A 14,450-nucleotide genomic window follows, 5' to 3' on the forward strand; every position below is an offset into this window, starting at 1 on the left:
GATTTTTAATAGCATACAATATTTGCATTTCTTTTCCTTGAACACTTGCAGCATGAACTGGCTGACCCTGCGTTTATCCCCTGATAAGGAGAGACTTCATAAGCATTCTAAGTTTCTGAAAGTCAGTCACTCTAGGGTTCAAAAAGCTCCATGGTTTAATGTTTAAGAAATGTAAAGTAGAAAGTGAAAGGCAAGTTGGGAACTTCCACTGACTGCATAAACTTTCTCACCTTGCCAGATAGAGCCTGGGGCAAGCCTGGAGTTAAAATAGCCAATATTTCAAGTTCACTCTAGAAAACGTTGTCTCCGTGTCTAGTCTCATAGGGAATCTTTTTCTCAACTTCTTCCAGCATTCTTAGAATATTTTTTTCATTTAATTAAGTGAATTTACAGGTCCTTAAATAGATATTTCTAAGATAATTCTCTAAGTATTAAAATAATGGACATCAGGGGGGTCCAAAATTCAGGCTTTAGAAAGTAATATGAGTCTTTTTGCCAACAGAATTTTAAAATATATAATTTGACTTTTATAAAACATATTGTAAGCAAAACTCAAACACACAGATGGCAAAGTGATGCTCAGTGCAAAACTGGGAGACGCTTTTGCATAGGGATCTATGACTTGCAGGATTAATCATTAAGACTGAGGACTTATGTTGACCTTGGTTTGAACAGTCCAATTTCCACTTCTCCTGCCTGTAATAATAACTTCCCTTATGAATTCTTTCAGAGCTTTAAGCAGAAAGTAGGTTTGCTATGTAGACAAAGTAGACTTGCAAGTAAAAAGCAACTAAAAAGAAACCAGCAAGCAACTAAAAAGAAACCAGCGCTGTCTTGTTGGAATAGTGGAAAGCAGTTATTTTTCCCTACACACAAATCCATTTCAAGTGTGTTCCCTATACCAGTAGGAGAGAAAGAAACCCTGTCATGCAGATACTGGGACTACAACAAGACGTGGCCTTTTCTTCATGAAACACATGGAAATTTCTTGAGCCCTACTATTCTCTACTATAGTTTACAGGCACACATACATGTGTGTATGCATTTATATATGCACATACATACACACATGTGTATGTAGCAAACACACAGGCAACCATCACGAGCTGAATCATGTGTGAGTACAAAATCATTATGTTGTCCCTTCTTATTGATAGCTTGGTTCCCATGCCCAGGTCTCTATGTTCCTGACTATAAGGAGACTATGCTATGAGTAATCTCAACTATGCCAGTGCTCATATGTCTTTTGCTTATTAAACAAATGCATTCCTACAATATAATTGGAAGATAGAATAGCCAAACAGTAAGATTGGACATAACAAATGACATAAATATTAGCACATTCAGTTAAAGTTATAAAGTTTTAAATTTATAAATTTTTAAATTTGTAAATTAAAATTTAAAAAAAAACAGCATTGAAAAGTTCTTCTGATTCATGTTAAAATGTTGCTATAATCTGGTATATACACTATTTAATGCAACCAAGTATTGAGAATCCTTGGAAAATGCATGTGTGGTTGTGCATTTAACTGCTGTCTTCACTTACTCCTCTTTGTCATTTTAAAGTCCACATTCCAGAGATTTCCTGAAGGGCTCTCTATAGCAAGTGCTCCCTTTAACATTCATGTTACAGCCTCACTAGAAGTTTTTCTGTGGGCCTGCCCCATTGCTTTCCCTCTACCTGGTTATTCTAGAAAGGTCAGATTTGTGTTGTTCAATTCCACATTTCAAATGATGGAGTCTTAGACCACAGCAGAGGCGGTGAGAGTGAAAGGACCAGAATAAATCCAAGGTTCTCAAGCTGCATACTGATTTTTAGCATGAATTTCAGCAGAATAATTACACATCCACACATCATCGCCCCGGGCCATACCCTGCAATGCGTTTGTCAGTAAGAGGGTGCACATATTTCAAAGACACCTAATACTTTTAACAGAGAGGTGACGAAGGCATGTAATTGTTCCCCAGGCACTTTGTGCAGAGCAGTGTAAAACTGGGGGTAATCAAATCAGGAAACACAGCCTTAGAGCAATTTCCTCGGACTTAGGGTCCCAGTGAAAGCAATCCATTCCTGAATTCAGCGCTGTCTGCGTACTTGGTCTGAGGTGCCATGCACACGTAGCTGAATTGTGTTTATGCTGCTGACTAACTGAAGGCTCAGAGATCAAATAAGGGAGGCGCTACAAGCAGTTCAAACCTTAACAAGCAAGACACAGGTTATTTTACTTAACTTGGCAATACAGTATGTAGAATGGCAGCCACTGCTTCCTGTCCTTTTCAAATGATCGTGTTTTTTAATGAAAATTAAAATATGCACTTTCTGTTTTTGTTTTCAGGATTAAAAGCAGCAACTGGAGAAGGGGATATAAGCTCCTGATGTTGAGTTTAAGTTAAAAAAAATTCGTAAGCATTTGTCTTGCAACGTTTCATTCACAGATCAGTGCATTTGTACAGCAGCTGCAGCGAGTTCCAAGGGTAAGTTGCTCCAGGAAGACTTTACCTGGTTTCCTTGCCAAACCAATAGGTGGCTATGCTGTGAATAATTCCAGATGTGCCCAGAATTTAGAAGCGCATGTTTTCAGGACTGCATTGAGAGAGCCTGACGCAGCAGAATTCAGTGCGTTCTATTTTTACAGCAGTCAGATCCTGCCTTGAATTAAACAACAGAGCTGTAGGATATATTGGAAAATCCATTCACATTTGCGTTTTTCTAAGTATATGTTATGAAATTGTTTGCTTCATTTGAAAGAAAATAAAACAAAGCACATTGCCATATATTTCAAGTTTGTATGGTTCTCTCAAAATTTAAGGGCCAAAGTCCCTTGGGATCTCATGGCATCTCTGCTTCTGGAGGGCCACTTGAGCTGGAAGCTCTGATTCTGTGCACTGTTTCATGTTATTCTCTCTGAAGACCGCGTCCTCTCCTCACTCATCCTTTCAATTACAGTTGTCTCACCAGATGGCAGCCTCATCTCCCTGGTTTACCTGCTCTCCCAACTCTTCACAGTGAAACAACTAATTTTCTACATCCCATTTCCAAAATTCCATTTCAGAAAACCCAGTTTGCCTGCTTGGCTAAGGTTTCCACCCCCAGCTTAATCAGCTCTGGACAGAGTCCAGGGTTAATTGTCGCAGACGACTGTCCATTTCAGGTTCTGAAAGAGCCCGGGACTCAGCTGGACACATGTAAAGCAAGAACATATTTCCCAATAAAGTTCGTATTCTCTCCAGTTGGATCAAGGGAAGTTACTTGATGAAACTTTCCTTCAAGTTGTCTTAATGTCATGTCACTATTTTTTGCTTGTTTTTATTGGCTGTGGTCTGTGGAAGAATTTTGATAGTTTGATTACTTGGAATAGGCCTGGGTACAATTTATTTACTCAGCTAACAGACATTTACTGATCGTTTGCTGTTTACTACACAATTTGTAAGGCAGTAAAATAAATGAATGACCAAGGATCAGTACAGGTTACGGTCTGAGTTTTTTTCTGAAAATTAAATCATTAGCCATGGTGCCAGGATACCAACTGGAGGTTGAAGCCAATATTCATTTGAAAACTGTCCTAATCATATTTGCCACCATATATCAATGTTCACATCTGTTATTGGTTTATTTTTCCTGTTAAAACTCTTACAGATTTTCAAAGTAGGATTTAGGAGAGTGTAGCTTGTTATATTCTATATCATGATTTATGTAAGGAGGATTTAAGTGTATCATGATATATTTTAGCCTAGAATCAAAACAATTTAAATATAAATTGTATTTACTCAACACAATAAAGACAAAATTCTGAAATTTAATGTTTTCATTTCCTATTTACCAGGATAAACTCAAGTTGATGACAAAAAACAACTTCTCATTGTTCTATCCAAACATCAAAAATCAGGTTTGTAATAGAGAAAGTAAAATGTTTAACACAGGAACCGTATGGATGTTTAAATTTAAAATCACCTCCAAGAAAGCGCTTCATTTAATAGTAATAACTTTTGGATTACCTGGCTTTTTCATTGTTGCTTCAGATTTCAATATTTTCAAATTTCTCAATTCTGTATTCAATTCTTCTAACAACCATGATAATAATCAACATTCTTTGGAATAAAATTATTTTTAGAAAGTTAAAATGAAAAATTTGCAGTGTTCTCAATTTATGTTGTCCTTGGAAAGTTTGAAGATTCAAGAAAAATGACTGCAGTTTGTTCAAGGGCAATTGGAATATTGTATGTAGCCTTATTTTTTTTTACATTTATTTAATGAATATAAATTTCCAAAGTACAGTTTATGGATTACAATGGCTTCCCCAACCCAAAACTTCCCTCCCACCCCCCACTCTCTCTCCCCTTCCATTCATATCAAGATTCATTTTCAATTCTCTTTACTTAATATATATGAAATTGCTCTTCTGTATATAAAGATTTCAATAGTTTGCACCCACACAGAAACACAAAGTGAAAAATACTGTTTGAGAACTAGTTATAGCATTAAATCACAATGTACAGCACATTAAGGACAGAGATCCTACATGAGGATTTAGTGCACAGTGACTCCTGTTGTTGACTTAACAAACTGACACTCTTGTTTATGGCATCAGTAATCACCCTAGGCTTTAGTCATGAGCTGCCAAGGTTATGGAAGCCTTTTGAGTTTGCCGACTCTGATCATATTTAGATAAGGTCATAGTCAAATTGGAAGTTCTCTCCTCCCTTCAGAGAAAGGTACCTCCTTTTTCTATGACCTGTTCTTTCCACTGGGATCTCACTTGCAGAGATCTTTCATTTAGGTCATTTTTTTTATTTTTATTTTTTGCCAGAGTGTCCCTTTTAGTATTTTTTTCTGTTTGTTCTACTTAAACTATTGGTTGAACTCTGTAATTAACACACATTTATTCTTCGGTGTTGAAATTTAACTGAAAAGTGATCCCTGTTAAATATAAGAGTGGGAATAAGAGAGGGAGGAGATGTACAATTTGGGACATGCTCAGGCTGTAGAGTTAGAAACATACCAGGGGATTCCAATTCAATCCCATCAAGGTGGCATGTACCAATGCCATCTCACTAGTTCAAGTGATCAATTTCTGTTCACAATTGATCATAATGATGGGTCTAATAGTCAAAGGGATCACATAAACAAGACTAGTGTCTGCAAATACTAACTGATAGAATAAAAAAGGGAGAGAACGATCCAACATGGGAAGTGGGATACACAGCAGACTCACAGAATAGCAGATATCCTAAGAATCAGCCCTTAAGGCATGCAGATCCCGCTGAAAAGCCCATGAGAGTAGCCTTATATTAACAACAAAACTATATACAGCCTTGGGTTAGGTAGGTTCCATTGCAGTTGAAGTACTTTTAATTGAAAATATATGTAATTCCTTATTTTGTTATGGCATCTTGAAATTCTATAAATTTGATAATAAGATGTATATATTTCCTAAAGACATCTGCATCTGTCAGTAATGGATATGTCCAGATTGATATATTTGCTGTCATCAAAACATTATTTGTTCATTGAAAATATGTTAGATAAAACAAGATAATTTATGAAGAGTTAATCAAGCAAACACAGTCTACATAAATTAAAATAATGAGTGCCTATGACTAAGGGAACCAGTTTTAAAATCTGTCAGATAATTTTTCAATATCCATCAATGCTCAAAAGATAGTTAAAGCATCACAGGTTACTGACATTTAAAGATTTACATCAAAAAGTTAATAATAGGTCATCTGAAAATAGTGGTTTACATTAGAGTGTAAAATGATGTAATATGAGCAATATGAATGTTGACTTATGGAAATATTGTATCCTTGTGAAAATGGCATTAAAACACACATACTGGGCTGAAAGTGAAAGTGTGATCTAGAATAAGAGTAGAATCAAAACCAACTGACATTTTAAGCAAGGTTATATTTTACATATAATTTATAATACAAAGCATGCATGGAAGAGAAATATTGCTGAATTTATCTTATTTTTTACTCAAATAAGTCAAGCAATTCTATTTAAACATCACAGGTATGGCTTAATTATTTTACTAGAATATGAGACACAAAAAGCTTTGCCTATATCTATACATGTTGTTAATTAATGATGCAGAATTACAAAGTCATGATCTGAGTGGGTTGTCTATTAATGGTGTATGTTACCTTGTCTGACCACTCCTTCCCTCAGTAAATCTTGCATTAATGATACTTTGGACCAAGGGAAAAATTTGCATTGACTATTCTGAGAAAAGTTAAAAATTTCAAAATAAAAAATAACCCATGGCCTTATTATACAAATCAGGAAGAAAATTGTCCACGATTTATCAGTCACAGAGCTCAAAGAATTTCCTTCTCTATAATTGAAGTCACCTTAATTATTCTCTTTAATAGGTTTATAGATATGTGAATACTTTCCAGATAATTTGCATTGAAAAATTTGCAAGAAGAAAAAAACTACACACAAAGTAAGTGGGATAACAGAGGGTCATGGAATCTACAATCCCCTGGAGCCATTTCCATAGTGATTACACAGACAGAAACACTGTGTGTGTTGGGGCCAGCACTATGGCATAGCAGGTAAAGCTGCCACCTGCAGTGTGCCTGCATCCCGTGTGGGTGCCGGTTCGAGACCTGGCTGCTCTACTGCTGATCCGGCTCTCTGCTATATCTGGGAACGCAGTAGAAGATGGCCCAAGTCCTTGGGCCCCTGCACTCACATGGGAAGACCCAGAGGAATCTCCTGGCTCCTGGCTTTGGATTGGCATGGCTCCAGCCATTGTGGCCCACTGTGGGGTGAACCAGAGGATAGAAGACCTCTCCCTCTTTCTCTCTGTCTCTCTCTCTCTCTCTCTGCCTCTCCTTCTCTCTGACTTTCTAATAAATAAATAAATCATAAAAAAACATTGTGTGCTACCCAGCACCACTTCTATTATATACAGAAAGACTGGTGTTTAATAAAATAATCTTATAATGGATTTCAGGCTGACATGGTTCTATTGTTTTATTTAGGTTTTATGCTCTTTGCGTAACACATGACAACTAGAATATCAAGGATGAAACTAAAATATTGTTGGGTTCTTGGTACTTTGTGCTTCCATCCACAGATTAAAGATATAAAATGCATACTTACTAGTTTGCTCTGTATTTGCCATTCCTTTTGCCTAGTAGTAGGTGCTTCACAAATGTTTTAGGAAAGGTACACGAGTGTCTTCATTTTTTAAAGTATTTTATTTGTTTTTCCCTTTCTTTGCCCTTAATACAGGACGTGAGTTAATTGTTATGAACTGTGAGTCATCTTCATCTTGGCCATGTTTTAACCTCACACATTAAAGTGAAGGTACATCTTTGAGTTTTATCTACTGCAACAGTATTTTATCTTTTAGGTAACATCTGGGGAGGGTTTAAAGAGGAAGAGGTAATGAAAATTGTTGTTTATTGTTGTGCTGTATTTTTGTGTTTTCTCATTTAAATTGCATTGTCATAGTGGCAATTATGTATTATGTATACTAAAACCTTTATTCCAGATTATAGCTTATTTTATATTTCTGCTAGACAAGCATAAATATACTGAAGTATATAGTAAATCATTAATTGAGTTGATAAAGCCAATGGAACCCCTTTATAAAGAAAACACTTACTAATCACAGAGCTAAAACATGAATGCTAAGGCAGTATCTCTCAAATGTCATCCAGAAGGGAGGTTTTCACTAAGAGGATACTTTTTTTTTTTAATTTATTTATTTGACAGGCAGAGTTAGAGTGTGAGAGAGAGAGACAGAAAGAAAGGTCTTCCTTTTTCCATTGGTTCACCCCCCAAATGGCCGTTAAGGCCAGCGCTGCACTGATCCGAAGCGAGGAGCCAGGTGCTTCCTCCTGGTCTCCCACGCGGGTGCAGGCACCCAACACTTGGGCCATCCTCCACTGCCTTCCCGGGCCACATCAGAGAGCTGGACTGGAAGAGGAGCAGCTGGGACTAGAACCCGGTGCCCTTATGGGATGCTGGCGCCGCAGGTGGAGGATTAGCCAAGTGAGCCACAGCAACGGCCCCAAGAGGATACATTTGATAGATAAGGAGAAGAAAGTCTTGCCCTCTGAGGAGGACAGGGGACAGTTACCCTGATTCTACTGGGTAAGAAGGAAGCAGGAGGAATGATATGAAGGCAGGTAATGGCCACACCCTTAGTGGCCGTTTAAGTAATGAGGGACCATAATCATTTCACTATAGTTATGATGGATATATATTTTATTGTGTGAGGGATGGGAAGGAAGAGTTGATGTTGGCATAACAGAAATCAGATGCAGTCAGGAAATTTGTTGAAATAATTCAGAATTTGACAGTAACTGGAACACTAATGGTCATATAAAAAATCGGTAAGGTGTACATACGCTTTGAGGAATTCAGACTTCCCGAATGGGTTGTATGAGTTCTGAAAGAAAGGATTTAACAATAACTTCATGGATTTGGGCCTGATTAACTAAAACTCTTAAATCTTTGTCTAGGATGCATCCTTGTTCCTGTTTGTGCTAATGGCTTTCGGTAAGGGTAGATAATCCTTATGTGAAATCCTTTAGATAGCCATCATAGAAGTTTACGCTATGTATACATAATGAGCATATTTAGCTGCCTATTACTATTCCCAGACATGAGAAATGTAGATTCTCTAAGGAGTAACAGACCTGCCTTTAGATCTTGGAAACACAGATCTGGATAGGGTATTCACAAACAAGTGAAGATTTTGCACATATAATGATGAAAAATTCAAGGTACCATTAAAATAAATGAATGAATGCTAATAATGAAAATGTTGGTTTTTACTATTCAATCACCAAAAAATTTATCTAAATGTATATCGTAAATCATAGCTTAGAGCTCTTATTGATTTTTCCTTTTCTGTTTTCTATCCCTCTTCCTTCCCTTAATTTAACACATGCCTAAAAAATTCTTATTCATAATATGAGTTATAAACCAGGCATTATCTATTTGATACTATTTCCCAAATTCATATAAATCTTGGACATGATTGCTAAATGAAGACTGTCCTTACCATGGTAAGATTCACCATTGTTACAGATAAAAGCTAAAAATATAATTTATTAATATCTGAGACAGTATATAGAGTTATAATCCAATAATAAACTGAATTTTGCTTAGTATTTTAAAAACAGATTTTTAATTTATTTGAAAACCAGAGTGACAGAGAGAGAGGGAGAGAGAGAGAGAGAGAGAGATCTTCCATCCACTGGTCCACTCCCCAAATGACCACAAAAGCCAGAGCTGAGACAATCTGAATCCAAGAGTCAGAGTCAGGTGCTTCTTCCGGGTCTCTTACGTGGGTGCAGGGACCATCTTCCAAGCACTTGGGCCATCTTCTGATGCTTTCTTAGGCACTTTACCAGGGAGCTGGATTGGCAATGGTGCAGCCAGGACTAGAACTGGCACCTAGAACAGGTATCCCAGGGGGTGGCTTTACCTGCAATGCCACAGTGCCAGCCCTTAGTATTTATTCTTTATTATGTTATTCCTTTTGAATGTGGTAAGTATAATAGCATTTTTATGAGTACTCTAGAAAATAATTGAATTAAAAACCTCAGTAAGCAAGACTTTTACATCATTCTGCTAACCCAATATTTGAATAATAAAACTGGGCACTGAAGCGATCTATTTACTCAAGACAGAGAATCTATACAATTCAGTAAAGTCTGTCTTTTCAGCCAAGTCATCAAATCTCCAGATTATTTTAATGGCTTATTTCCTATACCTCACTATTAAAGTAAAATTATACTGATAATCTTTATATACAGGTACACTCTGGACCTGGACGAGTCAATGATGTAAAGTCTAACGTCAAACTTCTCAGAAATGTTGTGGGCAAAGGCTGGTGTATTAGTGCAGTGGACTAAGGCACTACTTGGGATGCTGGAGTCCCAGCGGCTCTTTTTCCAACCCGTCTTCCAACTAACGTGTGTGACAAGGCATCAGAGGGTGCTCCAAGTGCTGGGCCCCCTGCCGCCCAGGTGGAAGCGCAGGATGACATACTTGGCTCCTGGCTTCGGTCTGGCCTAGACCTGGCTGTGGCGGCCCTGTGGGGGGTCTACCAGCAGGAAGATCTCACTGCCTCCCCTCACTCTGCATTTCAAAGAGATAAATAAACTTAAAAAAAAAAAAAAAACAATGTTATGGGAATCATACACATAGGATTAAAAGATTATTTATAATTATTAATTTGTTAAATATTTGGTTTCAGAGCTACGATGCTGGTTAGGATGCCTGCATCCCACATCATAGTGCCTGAACTTGCTTCCCGTTTCCTGCCAATGCAAATCCTGAATGCAGCAGTGCTAGCCCAAGTAGTTGGGTTCCTGTTATTCCTGTGGGAGACTCAGTTCAAGTCTCTGCCTCCAGGCTTTCTTAGTGTTGCAGGCATTTGGAAGGTAACTTAGAAGATGGAAGCTCCCTTTTTTCTCTCTTACTCAGTCTGCTAAATGAAAAATAATAATTGAAATACAAAAGGGGCCAGCATTGTGGCACACTGGATAAAAACACTGCCTGCCATGCCAGCATTCCATATGGGCACAGTTCGAACCTGGGTGATCCACTTTAAATCCAGATCCCTGCTAGTGTGCTTGGGAAAGCAGCAGAAAAATGGCTTTAGTGCTTTGCACCCTACAGCCATGTGGGAGACCCACAGGAAGCTCCTGGCTCCTGGCTTTGGTCTGGCCCATCCCAGCCATTGCAGCCATTTGGGGAGTGAACCAGCAAATGGAAGATCTTTCTCTCTGTAACTCTGCTTTTCAAATAAATAAAATAAACAAACCTTTTAAAATAAAAGGAATACAAAAATTCACAATTGATATTGATTGTTCACTTCCTTATTATTTTACAATTTATGATTAGCTGTGCAATGTACTTTTTCAATATAATAGTTTGCTATTATAAAACTCTCCCAGCTCCAAGTTCAATGGTTCATGTTGCAAGATTGACCTAGGCCACTGTTAGTATACTCTTACTGTGGAACTTGGCAAACACTATAGATTAGTGTTAGATTTATGACAGTACTTCAAAAAGCTTTTAGGAAAAAATTGGAATTACAAAAGTTTATTTTGAGGAAAAATTTAAAATCTATGCATAGTTTTTTCATAATGCATATTTTCATGAATGTTATGAAGAATCCATGTAGTATCCATCCCATAATTTGTAAAATAGATGAAAACATCAATAACATAGGTTAAAATATACCATATTGTATGTGTAGTCATTACATTGTGACTGGCATGCAACTTGAAGAAATTGTATTCCAGCGTCCAGAGCTCCTTTCAAGATCAATAACGTGTTATCCTACATCTTAGTTTCATTTGTTTTCTTGTTACTAGGTAGAAAAATGTTAATCAAAATCCAAGTTGGAATCACATATGAGAGTCACTTGTTGAAACACCTGAGTGTATTGATGCTTACGAATGCTTCTGTACACAGGTGAGGAATTTTTCCAGCAATAAGTCTAAGGAATTGATGGCAAATATGCCATATTGCCAATTTGCATGCCAAAATATGGTTATAACATTGTCCATTCACTCAGTACATGAAATTGCTTTTCTTTCTTTGCCATCAGTAATATTTGTACCTTTGTAGGTTTTTAATTTTGCTAAACCAATGTTGAAAATAGTATTGCATTTCATTCTGTTTACGTTTCTGAAGGACTTCCTTATTTTACATACATATCTATAGTGTGGTCTTTTTTTTTTTTTTTTTTTTTTTTTTTTTTGACAGGCAGAGTGGACAGTGAGAGAGAGAGAGAGACAGAGAGAAAGTCTTCCTTTGCCGTTGGTTCACCCTCCAATGGCCGCCGCGGCCCGCGCGCTGTGGCCAGCACATTGTGCTGATCCGAAGCCAGGAGCCAGATGCTTCTCCTGGTCTCCCATGGGGTACAGGGCCCAAGGACTTGGGCCATCCTCCACTGTACTCCCGGGCCACAGCAGAGAGCTGGCCTGGAAGAGGGGCAACTGGGACAGAATCCGGCTCCCCGGCCGGGACTAGAACCTGGTGTGCTGGCGCCGCAAGGCGGAGGATTAGCCTAGTGAGCCGCGGTGCCGGCTAGGGTGGTCTTTTTCTAATTTGGCATATATGTGTATATTTTGTTGGGCATTGAAGTATCTGTTTCTAAATGTTTAATTTTTTAGGATTTTTTTTAGGATTTTTAGGATTTTTTAGGATTAATTTTTAAATCTGTTTCTTAAATACTTTAAGTTTGATGTCAATATTATTTTTCACAATTTTATATATATACTGATTAACTATCATATTTTCCTCTATAGATTGATATTTCTAACTTTATTTTTAATACATAAGGAAAAATTTTCTTTGAAATTCTCATGGCCAAATGATATTTAATCAGGTTGGAATTTATTGGAAAATATGAAACAAATTTTCATTTTTCTCCATGAATACCCAAATTTTTCACAACATAGCATAAACTATAATTTGCATACTGAATTTTAAAAATGTCAATAATTTCCTATAAAATACATATAGGTATATGTAAGTTGATGTATAAATGGACATATGTATATTATATACACATACAGATTTATATATGCATATGTGCACTTGCATTCACATACACATTTGGCTATGCTATACTGTCTGACATAATAATCACTTCTATTTTTTTTAACTTTTATTTAATGAATATAAATTTCCAAAGTACAGCTTATGGATTACAATGGCTCCCCCCCCATAACTTCCCTCCAACCCACAACCCTCCCCTTTCCCACTCCCTCTCCCCTTCCATTCATGTCAAGATTCATTTTCGATTCTCTTTATATACAGAAGATCAGTTTAGCATACATTAAGTAAAGATTTCAACAGTTTGCTCCCACACAGAAACATAAAGTGAAAAATACTGTTTGAGTACTAGTTATAGCATTATATCTCAATGTACAGCACACTAAGGACAGAGATCCTACATGAGGAGTAAGTGCACAGTGACTCCTGCTGTTGACTTAACGAACTGACACTCTTGTTTATGGCATCAGTAATCACCCTAGGCTCTTGTCATGAGCTGCCAAGGCTATGGAAGCCTCCTGAGTTCACTGACTCTGATCATATTTAGACAAGGTCATAGTCAAATTGGAAGTTCTCTCCTCCCTTCAGAGAAAGGTACCTCCTTCTTTGATGACCCGTTCTTTCCACTGGGATCTCACTCGCTGAGATCTTTCATTTAGGTTTTTTTTTTTTTTTTTTTTTTTTTTTTCCCCAGAGTGTCTTGGCTTTCCATGTCTGAAATACTCTCATGGGCTTTTCAGCTGGATCCGCATGCCTTAAGGGCTGATTCTGAGGCCAGAGTGCTGTTCAGGACATCTGCCATTCTATGGGTCTGCTGTGTATCTCACTTCCCATGTTGGATCATTCTCTCCCTTTTTTGATTCTATCAGCTAGTATTTTCAGACACTAGTCTTGTTTATGTGATCCCTTTGGTTCTTAGTCCTATCATTATGATCAATTGTGAACAGAAATTGATCACTGGGACTAGTGAGATGGCATTGGTACATGCCACTTTGATGGGATTGAATTGGAATCCCCTGGTATGTTTCTAACTCTACCGTTTGAGGTAAGTCAGCTTGAGCATGTCACGACTTGCACATCTCTTCCCTCTCTTATTCCCACTCTTATATTTAACAGCGATCACTTTTCAGTTAAGCTTTGTTTCAAACAGATACCTTATTTTCAATGGTATTGTTTGAAAATTCGGTGAACAAGTTGAAAAGTATGTTAACATTTCGGATTAAAGGATTTAATTAAAACTAAATAATTCTATTGATGATCATCATTGTTCATTAACATGAAACAGTAATGTTTTAGTAAGGAAATATATTGATTATTTTAAAGTTGTATTTATTTATTTGAAAAACAGAGCAACACAGAGAGAAGGAAAAATACAGAAAGCGATCCTCTATCCACTGGCTAACTCCTCACATGGCTATAATGTCCAGATCTGGACCAGACCAAAGCCAGGAGCCAGGAGTTTCATCCAGGTCTCCCACATGGGTGCAGAGCCCCAAGTACTTGGACCATCTTCTGTGGCTTTCCCAGCACATTAGCAGGGAGCTGGACTGGAAGTAGAGCAGCCAGGACACGACCTGGCGTACATATGGGATGCCAGCATTGCAGGAAGCAGCTTTACTAGGTGTACCACAACACTAGCCCCTTAGGAAGTAGCTTTATTGCTGAAAATAATTTAAAGATCATATAAAATGAAATAAGAAGTGACTTAGATGCTGGGGTTGTGGCAAAGCAGGTAAAATTGCCACCTGCCATTGCTAGCATCCCGTATGGGCATTGGTTCCAGTTTTGGCTGTTCCACCTCTGAACTAACTCCCTGCTACTGGCCTGAGAAAAGCAGCAAAATATGGTGCGACTGCTTGGGCCCCTGCCACCCACATGGGAGACTGGATTGAGTTCCAGAGTCCTGGCT

The sequence above is a fragment of the Oryctolagus cuniculus genome, chromosome 13 (assembly GCF_964237555.1).
Source record: "Oryctolagus cuniculus chromosome 13, mOryCun1.1, whole genome shotgun sequence".
Lineage (NCBI taxonomy): Eukaryota > Metazoa > Chordata > Mammalia > Lagomorpha > Leporidae > Oryctolagus > Oryctolagus cuniculus.